The 15,258-nt window shown below is 38.4% G+C and overlaps 1 long non-coding RNA gene across 1 annotated transcript; it reads left to right on the forward strand.

The window, feature by feature from the left end:
- Positions 1 to 12,095: 12,095 nt before the first annotated feature.
- LOC140013787 (uncharacterized) lies at positions 12,096 to 14,912 on the forward strand. The gene is made up of 3 exons (XR_011820620.1): positions 12,096 to 12,401; positions 13,965 to 14,027; positions 14,696 to 14,912. It is a non-coding gene; the product is annotated as an uncharacterized lncRNA (long non-coding RNA).
- Positions 14,913 to 15,258: the final 346 nt, after the last annotated feature.

Raw genomic sequence — 15,258 nt, forward strand, 5'->3', positions numbered from 1 at the left:
ACTATGGTCTTTGGTATGCTAGATCTTGTGAATTTGCTCTATATGGATATTCGGATGCGGATTTTGGTGGTTGTCGTGTGGACAGAAAAAGTACTAGTGGAACTTGTCACTTTCTTGGCAATTGCTTAGTTTCTTGGTTTAGCAAAAAATAAAATGCAATCTCTTTGTCTACAACCGAAACCGAATATATTGCCGCTAGTACATGTTGTGCTCAACTTTTATGGATGAATCATACCTTGAATGATTTTGGATTGTTATATGACTGCATGCCTATATTCTGTGATAATACTAGTGCTATCAATTTGACCAAAAATCCAATTCAGCATTCTAGGACAAAACATATAGATATAAAGCACCACTTTATTCGCGATCTTGTTCAAAAAGGTGAAGTTTGTGTGAATTATGTTTGCTCTAAAGATCAAATTGCTGATATTTTTACAAAAGCTTTGCCATTGGATCAATTCATTCATCTAAGATCAAAATTAGGGATAATCGAAAAATCATCTTAAAAAATTTTTCTCTGTTCAAAGCTTTGCCATTGAAGTTTCTCTGTTTTGTAATGTCCAAAACTGGACATATGTTTGTAATGTTTGTGAATGGTTGAATCTTTACATTTTGTTTGTGAATGGCTGTGAATAACTGTGTAAGATCATTTTGCTCTGAATGGTTGGATATATTACATTTTGAATTTTGTGATGACAAAAAGGGAGAGAGATGGTATAGATATGAATACGGATAATATGGATAATAAGTAGCCAAGTGAGGGGGAGTTCTACGATTGAGGGGGAGCAATTTTTTTGTTGTTGTTGTTGTTTTTCAATTGAGTGAGAAAGGGGGAGCCTATTTGAAGTCATCAAATTTCATTTCAAACTTTTGTTTTGTCATCATCAAAAAGGGGGAGAATGTTATTCTTGATTTTGATGATCACAAAAGCACTTTGAAATGTTTATCTAATTCTCTCCAAACATAAAAGTTTTGCTTTTTAGAGAATCAGGTATAAAGGAATCAAGGATAGAAAATCAATCAAAAGAAGAAGCAAAAACAGGGTACTCATACCGGACGTCCAAAAGGAATCTGTCGGACGTCCGAAAGGATGAAGAACATCAAGAAGGAAACTCTGTCGGACGCTTGTAAGGAAGCATCGGACGTCCAAAAGGATCGGACGTATGCTTCGGACGCACATCGATCTCATCGGACGTCCTAAAAATTCCACAAAGTGTTGATGACTCTCTGTCGACGATCGGACGCTGATGTTGTCGGACGATAATATCCCATAGGACGTCCGAACGACAACTTGGCTGATTTTCGGACGATGGGATCGGACGATGATTAATCTGTCGGACGTCCGACGGGCCCAACGGCTAGCTGACTCTTCATCTGCTTACTATTCGTTGGAAGCATTATTGAAACCAATTTTTGGTCCCCTTTAAATACAAACGTTTCTGAACCAGTGAGGGACTTTTGCACACTTTGTTTACAAGATCTTAAAAGATATTTTAGTTAGAAAATAGTCTCCCAAGCAAGATTTGTTCTCCAAGTGGTGTGAATTTCTTGTAAGCACTTCTCTTATGTTTGAAATTTTCAATAGTGTAGCTTTGTTGAGGGTTATCTGAGTGATAGTAAAACTTCCTATCTTGACTAAGTGAGGCTTGGGGCAAGGAGGAAGTGTTCCCTCCATTGTACATTGAGTTGATTTTGTTCTTCAAAGAGAAGGTGCTCATCTTTGTGATTGGTCTTCAAGTTTGAGTAAAGCTTGGTAGACAATTGTTTTGATACTCTATCTTATTCTTTTTGTTTAATAAAATTCTCATTGCTTATATACTCTCTTATTTCTGATCAACATTGTTCTCTTCTTTAAATTTACTTGGTTGATCACTACTAAAAAAGAAGGTAAATTTTTATTAAAGAAAAAGTGCATAAACTCAATTAAGGTTTTTTAATCAACCTAATTCACCTCCCTCTTAGGTTGTCTTTGGGCCTTACACAACCTCATATGTTTCTCCTCGTACTACAAAGGCCTAATTATGTGCTGATTTCTTGCAATTAGCTCCTACAGTAATTGCAATTCGAACCATTGCTTGACCTTTTCATTATTTATGGGTCTTGAAGTTTCCCAAAATGTTTAATTGGGTTTGAATGCTTGGTTAATATTTGCAATTGGGTCCTTGGTAGTTTTTTCTATTTTAGAAAATTTGATGAATAATTTACCTTCTTTGAAATTATGCATTATTTGAGTTCATTTAAGTTGCAATTAAGAGGGATTTGATGATTTGTTAAGTTTAACTTGTTTTGTTTGATTATATGTTACTATTAAATTGGTGCCTTGACCCCTTTATGGTTTTTGAAGCTAATTTCTCTTTTATTAGATTTCCATTGCAAGGGAGGTAACCTCTATCCTCTTGATTTTATTTCTCCTACGTGCTCCTACGTGTTATGTGTGAATATGCATGCTTTAATTCGCTTTTCATTTTTAATTGCCTATTTCGCTTTCTTTTTATTTTGTTTTCTTAATTGGCAAATCATTTGAGGGCATTTGAACCCCAATTTATAATAGCTAGATTTTGATGTCTCTTTTGAAGACATGTCTTAGCTAGCCAATGTAATAGTTAGGATTTACTTTTCTAAGTATTCCCCTTTTAGATTGTAGTAGGCATCCCCCTTTGTAATAGATAGGGTTTGCGTGCTATGTGTTTGTGTGTGCCTATATGCCTATGTGTTTAATCGCTTTCCCTAGGATTATGCATCTAGACAAGCATGCTTATGTGTTATGTGCTCTATGTGATTTATGTGTTTACATGCTTTTAGTGGGTCTTACATAATTTATTTGATTGTAACCGATGTGTGACGTCACCACACTAGTCCAATGCTAGTTGTGGTCAATTTCTCGAATCCACACTAGTCCAACGCTAGTTGTGGCTCTTTGTTCCGACTTTTCTCACTAGTCCAATGCTAGTGGGAAATTGTAGACATGGGCTAGTCCAACACTAGACCCTTAGGAGCCCCTCTGTGACAGCCCCACTTTCCCCTAAGGCGAACCAAAGGGGTTGGCGGACTGCCTGCCCAGCTCTCGCCAGGACTACGGATCAGATTAGCGCGATCTAATACTTTTCGGGTCATACAACCGCGTGAAAACCAGTCGAACCCACAAAATAAGAAAAAAACAAAGTCGGAGTCGGCCATGAAGAGGAACCGACACGTCAAAACCCAACCAAACGTCAAGCAAATATTTACATCTCACAAGTTAGCATATACTTCCCAAAAGGGGCATACCAAAGTGATTCAAAAGTGGATACATGTACAGTTTGCCAAATCCAAAAGAGAAACGGACCAAAAGTACATTTAGGGTTTTAATACATGAGCTATACAAAAGATATGTCCAACTAGCTCAAGTCGGCAACCGATTATCAAATCCAGTCCAAAAGTATTTATTTTCCTGTAAGGAAAACAAAAGGAACAGAACGGGGTGAGCTTGCGCTCAATGAGGTACCAAACAGATAGCAATAAAGTCATGGCATTTCACATTTAACAAATCAGATACACATGTCAGATGTAAAGCAAAGGAACTAATGATTCAAATCAGAAGGATACGGGTGGCTCTCAGGAGCCAAATTTCCAGCGCAGTACTTGATCCAAACCGGTTGACTCTCCGTCAACGTATATAGAACCAAAACGTCCGTAGACCCCTCTTTACACCGAATTCCGTCCACCAAACACCCCTTTACCGGGCCCGCTCACCGTAACCGAACAGAAATGGTAATACTCGAGTATACCGGAATCAAGGGTCTCAATACCCAAAAATCCCCGAACAGACTACCGTGGTTCGTTATCTAATCGTCCAGGCCCTTGCCGGCCCGACTCGAATAACTTAGCCACAGGATTGAGCTCATAGGTCATAGAAATCCGAACAGATGCAGACACAGATAACATATTCAAATTTTGCATAGTAAATTGGCATATGAACAGACTAGAGAACGAGTGTGATAAAGTACACCCCCGTCTCGAACAAATAAACAGATTGCAGAGCAGAAATCAAGTTAAACAGCAATGGAGGGGAGTGGTACACTCACCGGCTCAACTTCAAAAGTTTTCACTTCAGATTGGCCTTAATCGCCAAGAAACCCTAAAATAATCAAAATAAACCAATTGAAGGTTTTACTTCCAGAATCGAGTAAACAGAATGCACATGTGAGGCTCGACTACTAGTCGTATGCCTCGCCAAATAATTACTAATGCAAGGGTGCAAAAACATGATTTTCTTGAAAACAAAAAGATAACATCAAGACCTAGGCGCAAACAACCCAGAAGCCCTTCATTTCCATCAAAAGGCAAATCCAACTTAAAGAACCAAACGGCCTAGAAAATCGGGCAGCACTTCCCCTAAATTTCTTACTTTTCCAGCCATTAAGGCTTCATTATTTCCTCAAATCAATCCCAACACCTCACACAAAAGTCATCTCATTCCCTAAAGCCGTTCACTAGGCTCAAAGTAGTACAAGTACAAAAGTTAGCTAGAAAATGACCGGAATAAGAGTAAGCCTTAAAACCATGCCAACCAATAGGGTTTCATAAAGCCATGCCAATCACAACCCCAATAAGGTTTCATATGCATAAATGAGCATAATAGCAAACCAGAAATTAGAAAATGGCCTTAGTCTTGGCCCCAAATAGAAAACTGTTTTGCCCTTATTATGCGGTAATGGTGTAAAATTCTCTACGGTTATCGGATGGGGGTGCAAGATGCACCGTTTCGAAGCTATGAAACAGAGCTACAATAATGTAGAAGGCCACTCAATCCAGTTCCTAACACAACTAGGTCAAATATACGAAATACTATACCAGAATTCCCAAAACAGGTTTGCAAAACGCAGAAAACTGTAATCGGTATATCTCAGTCCATACAACTCTAAATGCCGAAATTCCAAAGGCATAAGTTAGCTAAGTCATCCAGCTAAATTTCATCAGAATACACCAACTCCAAAATCCAAACCAAAACCAGTCAAAATGGCCAAATACAAACTCAGTTTTCGCATTCTGATCAAAGCAGAACAGCTACAGTAATTTCGTCATAACTCACTCTACACTAATCCAAATGCCCTGAAATTTTACAGGCACCTTATACACATCAATACCTACAACTTTCATGTTTTGAGCAAAGTCCAATTCGGACTCTAACCCAGTGATCTAAAACCGGACAGAATTGGGGTTCAAGAACCCTAACTTTTCAAATTTCACACCAAATCCAAAATTGATTGCATTTAACCACAATTCACACTCACTAGAGTCATTTCCAACCATTACAATTCATCATACAAGCCCCCAACATCAAGATCATATTAAACCAGAAAAAATCCCAATAAAATAAAAACTTCACCAAAACTCTTCAAATCAAGAAATAAATCACACTTTCACACACTCATGCCACTTCTAAGCATCATATAACCATCATTAAAGGTAGTAGGGTGTTTCAAGCTTCACTTACCAAGAAACAAGAGAGAGGAAGATGTGGAGCACCTTAGTCCTTCAAACAAAGTTCACCAAACAACTTGCTAGCACTAGAAGGAAAGTTTTTATGGAGTGAAATCTTGTTTATGGCCTTGATTGAGATGATTTGCTAGTAGAAACTTGAAGATTGGAGAAGTTTTCCTTCTTGCAAGAGTGAGAGAGAGAGCCGGCCAAACAAGAGAGAAAAATGGTGATTTTTTGGTGAATTTTGGATATTTAATCCCTTGGTCAAATAAGTCAAAACAATGAATAGTAATTCTTAAAAGTTCAACCAATAAGAAAATGACACGTGGCACCTTATTAAATGCATTCCTATCCTTCTTTTCTCTCTCACATCAATCACTTCACACACTCTACTTATCCCTTAACACCCGATAAATTTTAAACAGTATCCGAAACTTAACCTTATTGGCGGAATTTATCCGAACTTTTCGCACTAGTGGGTCCCACGTCCACTATTTACTCTTAATGTTCTAAAAATTCTCCAATGCTAGAAAAATCATCTTAAAACTATAATTGCTCATAAAATCTACCAGAAAAATATTCCTAGGCCCGAAAATGCAGAAAACATGCAATTAAGGGGGAAATAAACCATAGGAAAAATATTAGGGCAAAACGGGTTCTCACACCCTCGAGCGTTAGATCATGGTTGTGTGACACTTCATCTCATGCATGTTTTCACCTTTAGGGTTTTACCATGTTGCATGACACTTTCTTATATATGTACATCCTTTATCCCATATTCCCTTCTACTTATATCTCCTATTCCGTATTTTCCTTTATATATATATTCTTTACCCCTTTGTATGAAACATGACATTAGACTTGCATTTCATCTAAGCATTAGACCTAGGTTAGTACAATTGCTTGATTAGACTAGGAAAAACCCCTTGGATATGGGATATGGACGAGTTTGGCTTCTCTAGCCTTAGCACGCTCGCATTCCCTCTATTAAAGGGAACATTGAGTCACGAACATTAGTCCCCCGCACCCATTATGATGCATTCCTTTAGGTCATACACATTTGTATATTATTATTTTCTTTACTTTTTCTTTCTTTCGAGTCTCATGACTTGCATTATTTGTGACTTCTTCGAAGAGTCTGTATTGGGCGTCACAATTAATGTGATTGGTACCAAGTAAACTTTGAAAATACATTTCGATCCCCTGATACCCTCTTAGGTCTAGGATTTGCATTCATATAGTACATCCAAATGTGATAAATTTTTAGGTTAAAATAAGAAAATCTTTGACTAAATCGCGCAACTAACCTTGGTTAGGTTGAAAGGGTGCCTTGGATTCTTATCCTTGCCTTCCCTTTCTTCAAATGTGACTCCCGAATCTTTTTCTCTGATTTTCGTAGACTTGGAGTCGTTTAAAAAGGGTTCAAATTCATTTTTAGGTGACTTGATACACCTTAACTCTATACCAAGTGGCGACTCCATTTTTCGTTCAAAAAACCCTTTTTAAACTACATTTTGGGTCAAATCGTCGCATTTTCAAGTCCCATTTAGACCCATGTTTTTTTCAAAAATTCATTTTCCAATAAAAAATTGAATCAAAAGTCATTTTTTCTAAACTCGTCATTTATTTTATTTATTTTATAAAAAATGGGGCGCGACAGCTGGCGACTCCACTGGGGACTTAGAAAGTCCGAGTAAATTTGATTTAGTCAATCCTTTTCTTCTTTTAACCTTTTCATATATCGCATTTGGATGTTTAGGGTTGCATTTTTCCTTTGTTAGGATTTTTGCATTTCGCGCGTATCAACTCTCTCCCTCACACATTTGCGTACGATTGATTTGATGGGTGAATGATTTATATGATGTGATCTCGCGCTTTGCATTGCATTTGGGTGGGAGGATATTACCTTAGAGCCTCGCGTTGGTTCTCGATCCCTCCCTTCCAAACGAAGTACTTCATACGTGCATGTATAGTTTTATTTATCCTATTTTTTTTTTCTTTTTCGTGGGCGCCATCCCACACCTCCTTGTAGGATTAGGATTGATTGCCTTGGGTAGGCGGATGGTGTGCTCTGCGCCCATAGCGCTACCTAAGGAATCACTCGAGCCACCGATCGAAGGCTCTGGGAGTGATGACCCTTCGCCTTTAGGTCTGAAGGCTTGGGAGCCGAAACCTTATTGAGTCTAGATGCATTAGTGAGCCAAACCTCATGCATCCATATTAGAATTACCTAGGGTAGAGTCGACCTTACCCTATTAAGGACACTATGCACGAGGGGAGGGGTCCTACCCTTTTTTCCTTACTTATCTTTGTTGCTTTTTATATCATCTAATTACCCAACGTGTTATGTGATTATGTGTTGAACTGACGTTTCATTGTCTCTTGTCTTTTGCATTCACAAACGTTAGGAAAATAAGATGTCTGGCATGATCCACTTTTAGGACCTACCCTTATAGATAGGCTATTGCACGTTTAGAAATTTCAGTATATTTCATTCGTAAATTAATAATGGCATGTCATTTTTAGGCCTACCCTGGCATATTAAAGGGTTCCTTATGTCACATTTTCATGTAAATTGCATATTTTATTGTTTTAATAAATTGGCATCATGCATCCACCTTAGAAGGGAATGCCATTTAGGGGATCCCGTATTATGAACAAACCGCCCTATGTCTCGGATATATAATCCAATGAGACTTGCACGTTTATATTTCCTGTACTGTCCGAAGGGGGAGTGCACGAGGTAAGGTAGGATCCGATCTTTTCAAAGACGGCAAAGCAATTTTTGCACATTGGAATATGGGCATCTAACACTCATCTTTTGGCCATTTTTAACAAAATTGGTAAGCAATTCCCTTGCGTAAAGGATATTAATTTGAAGAAATTCATAAATAATTTCCCATTGTTGAGACGATAAATATATGGAGGCCAAACCTTGATTTTAGAAGGCTCATAGACTAATGCATCGCAATGAGTTTTGAAACTACCAATGGGTAGACAATTCAATTGATTTTCAAATGAACCATCAAATTCATCCAGTCCATTTTATCAATTCACTCGTTTTTAGGGCAATTTAGTCGTTGTTGAATAACTCATCAATTTTGTCCGCTCCATTTGACCAGTTTGCCTATTTTTAGGGCAATTCGATCGATTTTGAATAAATCATTATTTCACTCGATCTGTTTGGTCAATTTCTTTCATTCAATTCATTTGATTATTTTACTTCATTTTTAGGGTTATCCATTCAATTTTGAATAAATAATCATCAATTTCAATCAATTCATTTGACCAATTTACCCTTTTTGGGTGATCTGGTCGATATTTGAATAAATCATCAATTTCAATCAATTCATTTGACCAATTTACCCTTTTTTGGTTAATCTGGTCGATTTTTGAATAAGTCGTCAATTTCATCCTATCCATTTGACCCGCTTATTCCCTTTTAGGGTTTAAGTCTAAGGTTCACTGAATAAATTAATCGAGACATTGCAACCCTTTCAAGAGCAGGCTCTTTTGCACATCATGCGTCGATCAAAACAAGCAATCCATTCGGACTTTGTTCTCATTTTTAAGACAGATGTCTCTTTTCACTCCAATTGGCCAAGTTTTCAAATCATTTTTTCACTCAATCAGTTAATCGGATTCATCAAGTATGGTATAGTGCCTACCTCAGAGGATTACATTATGTTAGGCCTACCCTTGGCACAAAAAAGATCCTCCAATAGGACATGCATCCGAATTACTTTAATTTTTACTAACTCCTGTCTTTTTCTTTTCTTTTTGACAATAGTCAATCAAGAAGGGCATCTAAAAAGGGTTTTCCTACATTCTCAGGTAGTAATTACAAATATAGCTACCCGAAGAAGCCCCATTATCACCCGATCACGTAGCCGAACTTCAAGAGATAGTGTAAACATGAGTACCCATCCAGAATCATCTGATAGGCCCGCAACCACATCACCGATTGACTCGGCAAATCTGGGAGCTCAACTGAGCGAAATTCTAAACTGATTTAATGAGCTAAGCGTTGAAATGATGGCCCAACGGCGCGTAATCGATCAACTGGTAGCCGGTGGTGCTAGCGGTGAACAACATGAGCCCTTACCCCCTGGCCAATCTGAATCTCAACCCATATTCTTACCTTATATTCAAACCTTTGTTACTTCGCAAGTTATAAATCCACCTGAAGAAGCCTCTCTCTATCCCACTCACGGCCCACCACCTACTTATGCACCTAACATCCAAATTAACCATTCTCATGCCCAAATTCTCCAAAGTTATCCACCAATTGCTATGAGCATGCCATTCGAACCTCAGGGACCCCATTATTACTCTACCGCTGAGCCATTTACCCTAGATACCGCTGCCCAAGGAAAAGCTGAAGTTGGGGAATCATCTGCTCCAGTGGATAAAAACTTGCTAAAGAGATTGGATCGGTTTGAAGAGTTCATAAGGAAAAACCAAGGTTTGAACAAGCAAGGAGGTTTGGACTACAACGAGCTGTGCCTGTTTCCGAATACGCAATTGCCAATGGGTTTCAAAGCACCCAAATTTAGCAAGTATGATGGAACTGGCAATCCCAAAACACACCTTCGGATGTTTGCAAACAAGCTAGGGAAGCCGATAGATGATGAGAGTCTACCTATGCGCTTATTTCCCGAAAGTCTAGAAGGCGAGGCGTTGGATTGGTATTCCAATTTGAAGCCTGAGGATATGAGATCTTGGATGGATTTGTCAACTGCTTTTATGAGGCAGTACGAATACAATTGCGAGCTTGCTCCAACGAGGACCACATTGGAGGGGACTAAGAGGAAACCATCGGAGGACCACAAGACGTATGCGAGGAGATGGAGAAAATTGGCTGCCAATGTGGAGCGTCCCATGACTAAAAATGAGATTGTTCGCACGTTCATCAAAACTCATGACCCGCCCTATTTTGAGGAAATTTTTCGAATGACTGGGTGTTCCTTTGCCGAAATTGTCAATAAATTGGAAGAATTTGATGAGTTTGTGAAGGCCGGAAAAATTGTTAATGTGTCAACATTGAAGATGCAACTAGAGGCTCTGTAAGGCCAGAATAACAGTGGGAAGAAATCCCAATTTAAGGGAAAAGAAGAGGAAACTACTTTTGTTGGGGATCAGTTTGAGATCCCGAAATTTATTGCGTTTTTCATGATCTTGTTTTAGAATTGAAGGTATTATGTTTAATTGTTACTTGTTTCTTAATGACTTGTTCTGATGAATTGTAGCCTTTTGAATCTAGTTTTCGACACCATAAACCATTCTCAATTTGAACTTGTATTGAGTGAGTGGTGATCTGAGTTCGAAAGTGCAGCAAAGCTGCAAAAGTGGAAATCTTCCTTTTCTTGCTAGCCAAATGGTTATGTTAGTTTTGGGATGTATTGTTTTGAAAATTTTGATGTCAAACACCCATCCATTACTCATCAAATGTTTATAGACCCTTGGTTTCAAAGACGGAGTGGATTGGGGTTGGTTTTAGTGGACAAAACTTTTGGAAAAGAAGGAGAACTAAGGTTGGCAGACTTACTTTAAAAATTTTCCCAAACTTTGGTCATTTCATTAAATGATTTTCCATGGGATTTGTTTCGTGAAATTGGATAGAGAAATAGTTGTCATATGGAAGTTTAAGTGTACCAAATTTGGTGTAATTTCAATGCCATTTCGATATCCAAATGATGCCCTAAAGATTGTTTGGCAAATCTGGAACTTCACTGTTCTAGTGGTGAAATTTAACCAACTTTAGACTGTGACATCTTCTTACTAAAAACTCCAAATTTAGTTCCGTTTATTGTGTTTGAAACCTTGTTTGGAACTCTTATTGTGTTACGAATTTCAAAGGCTAGTTCACTTTCTGTGAATTTTGCCGAATTTCCAAAGATTGCAGAAAAACAAGACTGAATCTGCCTCGCTTGCTCAGATCAGCCATTTTGGGCTGAAAAAATGAATGCCTCAGTTTAGAATCTTGGAAAAATGTCTTCTAGGAAATTTTAGTACTTTGAACCTAGTTTCCAACGGTGTAAAGTTTTCCATTTTTGGATGTGCGAAACTCAAGATTCGATTTTCCAAAGATCATCATGCAAAGTTGAAATTTCCCAATTTCTTATGAAATGAGTTTTTGAGAACTCGTTACTCTTTCTTTTACACTCAATTTCATGGATGGACTTGGATGTACTATTTTAAATAACTTGGATGTACCCTATATTAGTGTTGGATCAACCTTTATAGAAATGAAAACTAGAATAAGAAATTAGTAGGAATATAATATGAGAATATAGAAGTGAGGGGTAATTGTTAGAATAACTCTTGACCAACCTTGACCAAGACTAGAATTATGTCTATCCAGTTGAAGTTTCATGCAGCTTTATTCCTCATTTTTTTTTCTCTTGCTTTGGTCGGTTCTAGAGAGAGGGGAGGTGAGAGATATTTCTTCTTCATTTTTCCAGCCAAGAGAGTAGGAAAAGTCAAGGAAAGCTGCAGGAATTTTTTTTCCTTTGTCCTACTCCAATTTCCCAACCGTGACAGATATACTTCTCCATTGCCTTCATTTTTGACCAAGTCCAAGTAGCATGCAAGTTGACTAAGCCAAATTTACCTTCTCTTGTTTCTTTTCTTCAGCTCAACCACCGAGAGAAAGAAAAACAATGACAAACAAGACTGGTCACTTGTTTTGTCTCACTTTAGCCGAGAGAGAGTAGAGAGAGTTGAGAGGAAAATTTTGTGCCATGCTTCAACCTTCCAGCCGAGAGGAGCTTGAGAGAAGAATAACGAAATTTCTCTTGTTTTGCTTCCACTTCAGCCAAGAGGAACCAGAGAAAGAACACTTAAAGGAAGCTTGTGTCTTACTTCCATTTCCAGCTTGCTTGATCGGGTAGAAGGACCAAAACAGGGGAGTTAACTTCTAGCTTGCGTCAAAGGTAACATGACTTGGAATTTCAATTTCTTTCACATACTTTAGAGGGCTTTTGATATATGTTTGGTTGAGGTTGGATTGAGGTAGAAACAGGTTGTAGAGACTTACTTTATTGCTGGAAATTTTCCAGCTTGGATTGAACTAGGAATAACCATTTGTTTTCTAGATTTTGGCTCTTGTTTTGCTGCAAGTTACTAGGGAATCCTTGAATCCCTTTTGCTAGATGAAGCTTGATGTAAATATAGCATCCATGTGAGCTAGTGGTTGCTAAAATGAAATTTCCAGATTTGACCGAGGGAGAAACATGAGCTCAATTTACAGCTTTTCTTGTGAAATTTTGAGGCGTTTCCACTAGGAAGTTTTGCTATAAATGTTATATTTCTTGTTTCGTATGATATATAGCATGTTGTCTTTGATCTTGGTAGAAAATTGCTGGCTTAGATGTGAGATTGGCAGCAGTAAAGTTGAAGTAACTCTTGTGAAAGCTTGAAATTGTCCGAAGTGGAAGAGAGGAAGAGTTGAGCTTCACCTTTGGTTTTTGTTGAAATTTGATGCTGAAATTATGTTAAAGTTGCTGATATGAATGTCATACTGAAGTGTATGAGTGGTTTGAATAAATTTTTGTCATTTTAAAAGAGAAAAGGAGTTTTTCACAAGTGAAAAATGAGTTTCCAGATTTTCGGCTTTCACTGACCAGTCTCAGTAAAATGCTTATATCTTGATGTAGAAAAATCCGATTGAGGTGCCGTCAGTGGCATCGGAAACTAGACTCATGGCCCTTCGTTCTATAAAAATTTCATATTTTTCCTCCTGGTGTACTGCTGTCCGTGATTCCTCAAAGTAGGCTGTCCTGCTTGAATGTCCTATTTTTGCAGGAAAATGAATTTGTAACTTAGATGATGAATCTGCCCTGTATGGTTACCCATAGTTAGAGGCCGAATTGGCCTTAGCACAAAACATGAAAGTTGTAGGGAATGATATTTTAGAGATTCCTGCGAAATTTCAGGTCAATCGGAGTAGCGTAGCTTGTGAAAAGATGGAATTACCCTTGCTGTCCTGTTTCTACCCGAACTTGAGAACTGCGATTGTAATTGGTTAATTTGGTTGGGAATTCTTCAGAATTGGTTATTGAGGTCTTCTGATGAAATGTAGCCCTGTATCTTAGCTTTCGGATGGCTTTGGAATTACTGGATTTAGACTTAGGTAGCCTGATTTAGGATGTTTGCACCAGAATGCATTTTGTGAACCTATTTTTCCGGTTCTGGTGTAGTATATTGCATTTTTGACCTAGTTAAACTCAAAACTGGGCAGAGTGACCTTCTTCAACACTGTAGCCCTATCTCTTAGCTTCGAAATGGTGGGTCCTGGACCTTCATCCGATAATCGTAGTGCTTTTGGTGCCAAAACCGCAAAATGATGTCAAAAACTATTTTTTTGGGTTAACACTTAACCCCATTTCCGGATTTTTCTGGTTTCCTCTAATGCTTATGGAACCCTATTTTGATAGTATTTGGCATTGGTTTATGGCTCGTTATCGAGTCTTATTGTACTTGTTTGCATGTTTTAGGGCGTGACGGTGGTTTACGACGCTCCTTTGACGGAGGTGTATGAAATATCATTTTCAAACTTGGTGAGTGTACTACGCACATGGGTGTTACTATATGGCTTTAATACTTGAACTTGATGCGTTGAATGTTTACTGCACCATTGATATTGATTGAAGGGAGGGTGTACTTTATCACTCTCACTTATATGCCTTATATCATTGTTTATCATGTTATTGGAATGTTACATGAAATGAAAGTACTTGACTTGGTGTCGTTTGGACGAGTATCCAACGACCAAGATTTGTTATCATTGAGCTCAACCCCATTGGTAGTTGATTGAATCGAGCCGGCGAGGGCTTGGTCGTGCCAATTAATGAGCCTTGGGGACTGTTATATGGAATCTTATAGTATGAGAGACTCTCGATTCCGGTATACTCGAGTAATACCACATTGCAAGTGTTTGGAGTGCAGGCCCGGTAGGGGAATGTTAGGTGGACGGAATGGAAGTAAAGTGGAGCCTACGGTTGGTTACTTTTAAATATTGACGGAGGGTCAATGAAGTCCGATCAAGTATACAAACGAGGAAAGGGGCTCTTGAGAGCCGTCCGTATCCTTTTATTAATTTATTGAAATATGACCATGGCTTACTTTCTTGTGGAATGCAAATCTCATGCTTATATGAACTTGGTTGCTTGAGTGGTATTATCTCACTGGGCGTAAGCTCACCCGATTCCTTTTGTTTTCCTTACAGGAAATAAACACTTTTGGAATGACTTTTGATAGTTGGTTGCCGAATTGAGTTAGTTGGACATATCTTTTGTATAGCTCCTTGATTGAAACCCTAAATGTACTTTTGGGTCTGTTTCTCTTTTGATTTGGCAAACCGTACATGTATCCACTTTGGAATAATTTTTGTATGCCACTTTGGATTGTATATGCTTAATTTCAACATGTAAATATTTGCTTGATGTTCGGTTGGATTTTGACATGTCGGTTACTATTCATGGCCGACTCCGGCTTCATTTTTTTTATTTGGACATGGTGACTCGGTTACGCGCGTTAGTATGTTCCGGCACGTCTTAGATCGATGTGAACTGAACCGTTAGTCCTGGCGAGAGTTGGGCAGGCAGTCCGCTAACCCCTTTGGTTCGCATTAGGGGAAGGTGGGGCTGTCACAATCAGGGCCCCTCGGCCAGACCTGGATCTTGTTTATTCATCACCCTATCCATACTACCCAAACTCCCGTCCTATCCACCATACTACCATTAACCATTTTCGATCTCGACCAAATTATCGTAATATACTCACACCACC

This window comes from Coffea arabica, chromosome 8c (genome assembly GCF_036785885.1).
Source record: "Coffea arabica cultivar ET-39 chromosome 8c, Coffea Arabica ET-39 HiFi, whole genome shotgun sequence".
Lineage (NCBI taxonomy): Eukaryota > Viridiplantae > Streptophyta > Magnoliopsida > Gentianales > Rubiaceae > Coffea > Coffea arabica.